The sequence below is a fragment of the Sorex fumeus genome, unplaced genomic scaffold, assembly GCF_029834395.1.
Source record: "Sorex fumeus unplaced genomic scaffold, SorFum_2.1 ptg000045l, whole genome shotgun sequence".
Taxonomy (NCBI): domain Eukaryota; kingdom Metazoa; phylum Chordata; class Mammalia; order Eulipotyphla; family Soricidae; genus Sorex; species Sorex fumeus.
The window spans coordinates 21,132,273-21,141,973 of NW_026606102.1; the positions used below are offsets into that span (position 1 = coordinate 21,132,273).

The 9,701-nt window shown below is 41.8% G+C and overlaps 1 protein-coding gene across 1 annotated transcript in view; it reads right to left on the bottom strand.

Annotated features, from left to right (window-relative positions):
* MRTFB (myocardin related transcription factor B) overlaps positions 1–9,069 on the bottom strand; it is a 163,683-nt gene extending 154,614 nt beyond the window's left edge. The window contains exon 1 of the mRNA XM_056122198.1: positions 9,050–9,069. The gene's annotated coding sequence lies outside the window, so the exon portion shown is untranslated. The remainder of the gene's footprint in view (positions 1–9,049) is intronic.
* Between the last annotated feature and the right edge of the window lie 632 nt (positions 9,070–9,701).

Genomic DNA, 9,701 nt, shown 5'->3' on the forward strand with positions numbered 1-9,701 from the left:
GTTATCTCTCTGGAAAAGAATGGGTAGCTGCACTACATAGAAAACTCTCAACTCAGTAAGAAAACAACTCAATTAAAAGAACTGTTCAAAAATTTGACATTTCATCAAGAAATGACAAATAAGCACATGAAAATATGCTCAACACGTCAGTCACCAGTAAGAAAGCCTGGGATATCTTGCCTGCCCGGAGGGGAAAGGGTGTTGCTCCCTTCCGCCCTCCCCTCTCTGGAAAGAAAGATGGCAGCCATGGGAGCCTTGTGGACAGCAGGTATGAGCCGGGGGTCGGGGGCGACAAAAACCTCATGGGAAGGGGGGCGTTCCGGTCCGTCCTTCACGCCCTACTGAGGTCACCAGTTGCCCCCCACGAGCGGCTCTCCAGCACGGCCACGGCCCCAGAAGCACAAGGACTTAATGCAGAAAACCAGCAGCTCCAGAGCACAGAAACCAATCTCTTAATGATCTGACTTTTAGTAGAAATACTTCCAGGGTTAATAAGTAAAATAGCAGAAATCCAAAACCTCGCGGCCGCTATCATGGTCGCGGGACAACATTTAATTCTTGAACCCAGCTGTAGAAAGCATATCATTTCACAACGCTTTTTCAGCATGTCTGATTTGGGGGGGGGGTAAACTCTAAATAATAATGGTGCATCTTTTATCGAAAACAATGAATCTAGTTAAAGTAGATAGAGTGTTAACTAGAACTCATCTGCCTCACAGGAATTGGGAGGGGTGGGAGGTGGGGTTCTATTGGGGTTCGTGGTAAAAAATAAGTATTGGTAACGGGAAATGTGTTTGATATTTACATGACTGAGACCTGAACCTGAAAGCTCTGTAACTTTTCCCACAGTGATTCAATAAATAAATAAATTATAAAAAAAAAAAGAAAGAAAGAAAGCCTGGGATGGGGCTTTGTGATGGTGAAGTGCATACTTTATACACACAAGGTTCTGAATTGATCTCTAATAGGAACAAAACAAGAAAAGTAAATGTCATTACACTCTCAGGGGCTAGACTAAGGGACTTGTCTTGCAAGCATCTTACCCGATTCAATTCCCACTATCCCATATGATCCTCCAAGCCTTGCCAGGTTTGATCTCTGAGCACAGAGCCAGGCATGAGCCCTAAACACTATAATGTGGCTCAAAAAACATAAACAAACACCCCAAACCCACTACACACTAATTAGTATGGCTTAATGTCAAAAAGACTGACCATGACCAGCAGACATTATAACTGAAACGCTCATGCATTGCTGGTAGGGCATGTAAAACATTACAATAACCTGGAATATAACTTGGCAAGTTCTTTTTTAACCTAATCACAGTGAGATACACAGTTACAAAGCTGTTCAGGATTGGGTTTCAGTTATACTCAGTCACATATGTTCCAACACGCGTACCTTCACCAGTGTACATTTCCTACCACCAATGTTCCCAGTTTCCCTCCTGTCACCCTTCTACCGACCCCCCACGTAAGGGCAGATAGGCTAGAAAAGGGACCAGTGTGACACAGTTAGAAATGATCACCCTGGATGAGAACTGAGTCAATGAAAATAGGCAAAGGAATATACATGATAAGCCTTCGATACCTATATTGCAAACTTGGCAGGTTTCGAAAAGTCAAACATATACCTCTATATCACCCAGACATCCCACTCGAAGGAATTTACCTAAGTGAAAAGAAAATTTATGTACTGGGCCAGAGAGATAAGATTTAAGGTGCATGCCAGCATGCAGCTGCTGTCCACGAACACTGCAGGGTGTGGCTGGCTAAGTAATTCCCAGCACTGCAGAGGCTCAGCTGCACCTTCTCAGGCCCTTGCATTGAGCCACTGATTGGCTGCCTAGCTGAGACTCTCCAAGAGCTCCCCCACCCATAACATTTCAAGAAAGAAAACCTACGTTAAAGACTACACTTGAGGGATAGCACAGCAGTAGGGCATTTGCCTGACCCGAGTTCGATTCTTCCCCCTTGGAGAGCCCGGCAAGCTACTGAGAGTATCCTGCCCACGCAGCAAAGCCTGGCAAGCTCCCCATGACATATTCACTATGCCAAACACAGTAACAAGTGTCACAATGAAAAAGTTACTGGGCCCACTCAGCAAATCGATGAACAACGGGAGGACAGTGACAGTGACGTTAAAGACATACACAAGTGCTCAGATTTGCTTGATTTGCAACAGCCAGAAACTTAAAGACCCAAATGCCCATCAAGAGTGAACAGATAAATTATGGAATATATACACAAATCAGTAGCAAAAAGAAATAGTTAAAACATGTAACAACATGAATGACTCACATAATAATTATACCAAGACAAAAAAGAGTATATTCTCTTACAAACCCACTTACATGAAACCCTAGAAGAGATGAACTGATCTGCAATGAAAGAAAAGAAAGAAAACAGATCCGGATTGCAAAATGGCATTACAAACCTTTGGAGAGTGATAGATACTTCCATTATTCTTACTGTGGTGATGTTTTCATCTGTGTACACATGTGTCAGAAATGATCAAATCGTACTTTGCTTTTTGGACCACACCCAGTGGTACTCAGGGTTTACTCCCTAGCTCCCTGCTCAGAGATTACTCCTGGTGGGCTCTGGAGACCACTTGGGGTGCTGGAGATCAAACTGGGGTCAGTCACCTGCACGACAAGTGCCTTACCCCATGTACTATTACTCTGGCCCCTAAACTGAACACTTAAAACATGTCTGATTTATTATATGTTAATTATGCCTCATTAAGTTGTAAAATAAAAACCTACTTACATTGTATAATATCCATTTCAAGTTATTCTTTTTTGGTGAGCATACTGATTTTTTTTTTTTTTTGCTGTAGCAAAGCGTTAAACAATAAACCTTTTTTTTTTTGACCTTTACTCTATATAAACACACCAGTAAAAGTAAATTACTCTTGGAAGGAAAAGTGAACAAACTGGTCTCCCTGGATTGCACAGTGGTCTATTTATTGTATTCAAATGAAGCCTGCAAGTTTAACTACACTCCCAGTGCTGAACACTGCTCACTTAATATTGAAAATATAATTGCCACCAGCTGCCCCAGGGCAATTCATTAATTCAAATGAACACTCACTGCACGAGTGCTCTGTCACTGTTCGTAGTGTGGAGTTGGTGCACAATGGTCAATGCCCAGTGACACAGCCATGCCACTGCCCTTCTAAGAGCAGTCTAGAAGGTCTCAGTCACTGCACTGGAATAATGCAGCTGACACTGCTAGAAGCAGGACCATCTTCTAATAAAAATCAAAACAAGAAACACTGATGATAGGATGATTAAAGAGTTATATCTGGCAAACTTAGAATTCCAGAAAGAAGGTATCTCTTGAGGTCTGAAGGGAGTTCAGAGAAATATTCTGAAAGCACTTCCTTATGCAGTTGGAAAAGAGGAGGTTGTGAGCGCAACAAAGTCCTTTCATCTGGGCAACAATAAAAAGATGGGGAAGGGAGCCAGAGAGAGTCCAGCAGGAAAGGTCCTTGCCTTGCATGCGGCTGACTCGGGCTTGATCCCCAACACCACACACTGTCCCCCAAGCACTTCCAGGAGTGATCCCTGAGCACAGAGCTGAGAATAAGCCCTGTGAACAGCCGGTGTGGCCCCCAAACCAAAAAAAAAAAGTTAAACTAAAAATAAAATAGGTTCTATCTTAGGTTAAATGGTAACTGTTCAAAAGTAGAGACATTCACGGCTGACAAAGTTTCTATTGGGAGCTTATCCAAACCACCTTCCTATTTACTTTTATTAAAATGGCAAAGATGACACATGCACCAATGTGAGTTCCACTCGAGCTGTGACCCAAATCTGTTTCTTCAAGATGTACCATCTGATCATTGCACTGTCAGTTATCCACCTACATTTCCTTTTGGTGGAAAATGTCATTCCATCACCTGATATCGACTGGCAATTTACAACATGCCAGGCACGATGCTAAACATTTCACGTACTTAGTCAGTCGCTAGGCCCACCTCTCTGTGGGGCCCACACATGCCAGTCTGCAGTGCTGCGGAGAAATTGCCTGAGGTGCAAAGAGTGCAGACAACAGTGGAGAAGGGGTCAGGACCCTGTTTGCAGTACAGGTTCCTACGCCATGGAGCTCCCAGTCACCCAAACACTTCACATGCAGCTTTGCTCTCACAGGATTGCTGTGAAGCCCTGATAGCAAAGCAGGATGCTCATGACCTAAAGAACTTGCCCAAGGTCAGAGTGCTCTTCCCCATTACTAACAGCACAGAAGGAACCTTGACTCCATTCCCCATGAGTCTCCCAAGCCAGGCCACAAGTGGGACCACACCTGCCGACCTGAAAATGTGGACTCATGGCCCCAAGAGCACTGTTCTCAGCGAGGCTATAATTCTCTAATTCACTTTACTCCCACCATATGCCTTACAGTGGTAGTAGAGAAATAAGGTCACGACAAGATAAGGCATATGTAATAATTTATGCTCATGCTCTCACTTATTATAATCTTGTAAAACCAGTCATGGTCTCTTTGGTAAGACAGGATTATTTTAGAGCTACATGGTAATAACTGTGCCAGATTTGAACTACTGATTATGAGTAAAGTGAGGTTATATATTGAAGATAATTCTGATTTTAAAATCCTATTAGGCTCCAGGTTTTCTCGGGTTTGAGATGAGCTACCTCCCCCCACTTCCCTATACATCCCGGGAAGCTCAGCAGTCACCCCCAAGAACCAACTCCAGCACCACCAAGTGAGCTCTCCTACCGGCCTTGCTTCAGAAACCCATAAATAAATCTTGAAAGAGATCAGAGCTGCAGTTAATCTTGGACCCACACAAGGCTGAACAGACCAGGGCAAATCAGAGGGGGACAGGTCAGCCTGGTGCCCACCCAAGCAGAGCAGCTGCTTGCTTCCACAATCCAAAACTGCTGCCATATCCCCAGCTGGATTCTACCATCTCGGGACTGACCTCACCAAGATATAATTCACTGAAAATTCGGGTATGTGGGTTTTGTGACTGAAATCTCCAAGGCATTTTTTTAATTGGGATGGGCTATCTTCCCCCACCTCCCTGTACTTCTGAAAGCCTCAGCAATCACATCCACACCCCAAAGCTGTCACCCAATTAAAAAAGCTACTTCAATAAAAATACTGAACACCCTGAACAAACACGATACCTTTTTGTACCTGTATTACAAACCATAATATACAAAAGGAGAGAAAAAGAAGTGCCTGCCACAGAGGCAGGCATTGGGGTGGGGGATGGAAAGGGGGAGTTTTGGGAGTGTGGTGGGAGGAAAACTGGGGTCACTGGTGGTGGGAAATGTACACTGGTGGAGGGATGGGTGTTGGATCATTGTATGACTGAGACCCAATCATGAATAACTTGGTAACAGTTTATCTCATGGATATTCAATAAAAACATTTTTTAAATCCTATCAGGAACCAGACAGATAGTACAGTGGGTAGGGCATTTGCCTTGTACACAGCAAATAGGGGTTTAATTTGCACATTATTCCCCAAGTACACCAGGAGCGATTTCTGAGCACAGAGCCAGGAGTAAGCCCTGAGGACCATCAGGTATGGCCAAAAACCCAAATAAACAAGTAAATTCTATCTGTGACCCCTCTCTGGAGAAGCCAGTGTTCTCTTTCGAATGCATCTATCTCTCCCTCTCCTGTTGCCCTAAATAAAACTATTTTACTTCACTAAAGGGCTGGAGCAATAGCACAGCGGGTAGGGAGTTTGTCTTGCAAGCGGCCAACATGGCCGACCTGAGTTCGATTCCTCTGCCCCTCTTGGAGACCCTGGCAAGCTACCGAGAGTATCGGCAAAGCCTGGCAAGCTATCTGTTACATAGTCGATATGCCAAACACAGTAACAATTGTCACAATGGAGACATTACTGGGCCTGCTCGAGCAAATCAATGAACCACAGGAGGACAGTGACAGTGACTTCACTTAAAAAAAAAAAAAAGATGGGATGGGATGGGGTGGGGGGCGGAACCAGCACGTTTTTCTTGCCCTGCCAAAACCACAAGTTGCCCCCCCCACCAGCGGCTCTCTCGCATGGACATGGCCCCAGAGGCACACGGACCTAATACGGAACCCAGCAGCTTCTGGAAGAAATGTGAATGGATTATACACTAAGCTACGGTGCCGTGTCCCCGCCCCCGGGAGGGAAAGGGTGTCTGTCTTCCACCATTTTCCCATGAGCCGGCAGTGACGGAGCAACTGCGGCCTCATGGGATGGGGGGAGGAACTGGCATGTCCTTCTTGCTCTACCAAGACCACGAGTTGATCCCTACGAGCAGCTCTCTGGCATGGCCATGGACCCAGAAGCACATAAACCAATCTTGGAAATATTCAGCTTTTGGCAGAAATCCCTCCAGACTCAATTAGTGAAATATCAGAAATCCAAAATCGTGCAGTAGCCATGCGACATCATATGGTCTTTAAAATTAGCAACAGAAAACAAATTATTTCATGATGCCTTTTCAGCAGGTTTGATTGTTGGGGGAAAATTCCAAATAATAATGGTGCATCTTTTGTCAAAATAATGAATGTAATCAAAGTAGAGAGAAAGTGGAAATCATCTGCCTCACAGGCATGGGGAGGGGTGGCATGGGGGGGTATATTGGGGTTTTGGGTGGTGGAAAATATGCACTGGTGAAGGGATGGGTGTTTGACCATTGTACGACTGAGACTTAAACTTGAAAGCTTTGTAACTGTTCTCATGGTGATTCGATAAATAAATTTTTTAAAAAACTAAATTAAAGTAAGATCATATCTGTTTATCTTATAGGCAAGAAATAAAAGTATGAAGTTGTAATAAACAGGACACATAAATGAGTAATTTATTCATGACTGCTCCCTAAACCTATAAACCAATACTTCATCAATCAGAGCAGGGAACAACGACTTCAGCTGGTGCCTCCAAGAGTAGCTGCAGTGTTAGTCTAGTCTTCCAATGTCCAAAAAAATAGCCTTTTTAATACAAGGGATTTCACGGATAATAGGACCAGAAAAGAAGTCTACAAACCACATATTCCTGCCCTTGGAGCATCTCTCCATACTGTCTTGGCTCTCTTCAAGATATGAAGTAAACCTGAAATCCAGACTTTATTAAGAGCAAGAGATGGTTGAACAGCAGGACCAAAGAGATAATACAGCGGGTAAGGTGCTTGTCTTGCACACAGCCAACTCTGGTTCTATCTCTGGCATCCCATATGGTCCTGCGCATGGCCAGAAGTGATTCCTAAGTGCAGAGCCAGGAGTGAACCCTGAGCATCACTGGGTGTGAACAAACCCCCCAAAAAAGAAAATAGCTGAATAGCATCTGAATTCTCTTGACTATTAAACTATTCAATACAGCAGAAATATGATTGTGAAACTCTATAAAAGTAAAGAATCTATGACTGTAACACAATAGAAACATCAGCTTATATACACAGAGTATAGGAGTTGATGTAGAATTATTACTGAGAATCAGCTATCAGATTCCTTATAACTGCTAAGCTAGACATTAGCCTAAATTCTGCACACTTAAATAGGCATGCCTTTCAACTGTTTTATTCTTTCCAATTGTTCTTTCTTTCTAAACTCTTTCCATACTTTTCACACTCTTCCCCTAATTACACTAAATGTAGGGAGAAATAAAATATTTATAGATTTTCCCTTGTCCTCCATTATTGAACGCTCCTTAGGAATGATAGAAAATTCAAAAATTTGATGAGAGGAAATTTCTGTGGGAAAGTGACCTTGTCTGGACGCAGGAGCGGCAGACCCCAGGCCTCTCCCGGAGCTGCAGGCTCCCACTTGGTAAAGCTGATCACTCCCTCCCTGACAGAAAGTGGTGAATGTTCCTGCTGCTTCCTTTGAAGAATTAGTAAAAAGTGAACTACTTTCTAAAAAAAAAAAATAATGATGATTTCAAAGAAAGGATAACTGTGTCAGATGTTTCCCTCTGCTTTGTACTTCTGCCAAGAGCTGGAAGGGCTATCTTTGGAAACCCTGGTTCATCAATTCTGAACTTGACCCTAACTCTATAACTGATGTCAAAGGTCATACAACCCAATCATGCACAGTGCTATAACTCACAGCACCTCAAAAAAAGTTTAAATAAACAAGAGTTGGACAATTTTGCAGTCTGAGGTCTCTTCTTGGAGATTTTTACCATTATTTAACTCACCCACACAGGAATCAAAGTGATGATTTTGACCTTATTATCAATATCCGATATGTATTCTGTTTCCAATCTGTAAACAGCCTTGTTAAAATTCTGTGTACACAAAACCTGAGTCTGTGTGGATATTTGTTGAAACTACCTGAAATGTTAATCTGCATGATCCAAATGAAAATGATCTGTACTATATTGTACATTATGTATATACCTTAGAGAAAACTGCAAGACTCAAGAGATGCCGGAATCTCATTTTGAATTCTTAGTCAGAAATACTATTAAATTATGATTTGCTAAAGATACTGACTTGCATTATTATTCAATTCTGGGCAGATTCAGTGAAAGTTCTTTGGTGGAAAAATAATAAAATTAGAATGACTCACAGCCTATTTTGAGGGAGGGGGAAATTTAGGCAGTAAATCAAAACACTAAAAGCAAGTACAATGAGTGACTCCATGGTCACGTGTTAGGGGGACAATGCGGAACCCACAAAAGTGACACAATTGCATGAATGCCTTAAATGAAAAAAACAAATTCTCTCTCAAACAATGTCACTATTTTATAGAAACACAAATTCGTTCTTTTAATAGTTAAAGAATTAAAGTTATAGTATATCCAAGCTACCAATGGTTGGGTTTCCTGAGTATAGAGCAACTCAGAGCTAGAAGCACATTCACCTCAAAATTAAAAGGTAAAAAACCAAAGCCACATTCCATTTCCAGTGTTCCAATAGTTATTAAGAGATAGAAATCAGTAGCCATGTTTTAGGCTGCCAAGATTTTAAATCTGTAATTCATTTTATTTTTTTATATAAAAGATGAAACTAAGTTAATGTTTACTACTTAGAATATAAAACTTTTAAGCCTTGACAAGAACTGAATTCTTACTTTTAAGATGAATTTCCAGTCATTTCCATTCACAAATAGGACTTGATTTATTAAGTTCCCAGCTTTGTATATCCAGAGCTGATCAAAGCCCATTTTCTTAGTACAATCTGTATTGTTCCAAATGTTTTATAAACATCTTTTTTGAGAGTTTACAGGAGTAATCTGAAATTATATCCAAGATTTCATACTATGAGTCAGTTATTCTGAAAAGGAAATAAAATCTGTCTTTATCACCTTTACTTCCCAACCACTACAAGTCTAACTCCAATCTATCATTTCGAAAGTCATTTTCAAAACCTTTTAAAATTTTTTTCAAAATTATTCTGGCAGGATTTCTTTAAGTTTTGTTGGAGTAAGTAATATAAAGTAAATTTGTCATGTGCCTAAGGGGTTGGTGTTAAGAGGGAAATTAGGGACATTGGTGGAGGGAAGGTCACATTGGTGGTGTGAGAACACTAAATGCAAGGGTTATCAGCAGATACAACTAGCATTAAATTCTAGGCAAGGCAGTGTGGGGGAGGGGGGTCAGGGAACATGATATCACGACTTTGACTTGGAAAATGACATAACAACATCATATCTGAACTTTCGCAGAAGTTTCTTAGCCAATAAGGACAACATGAAGTTTTTCTATCCGATAACCCAGATATAC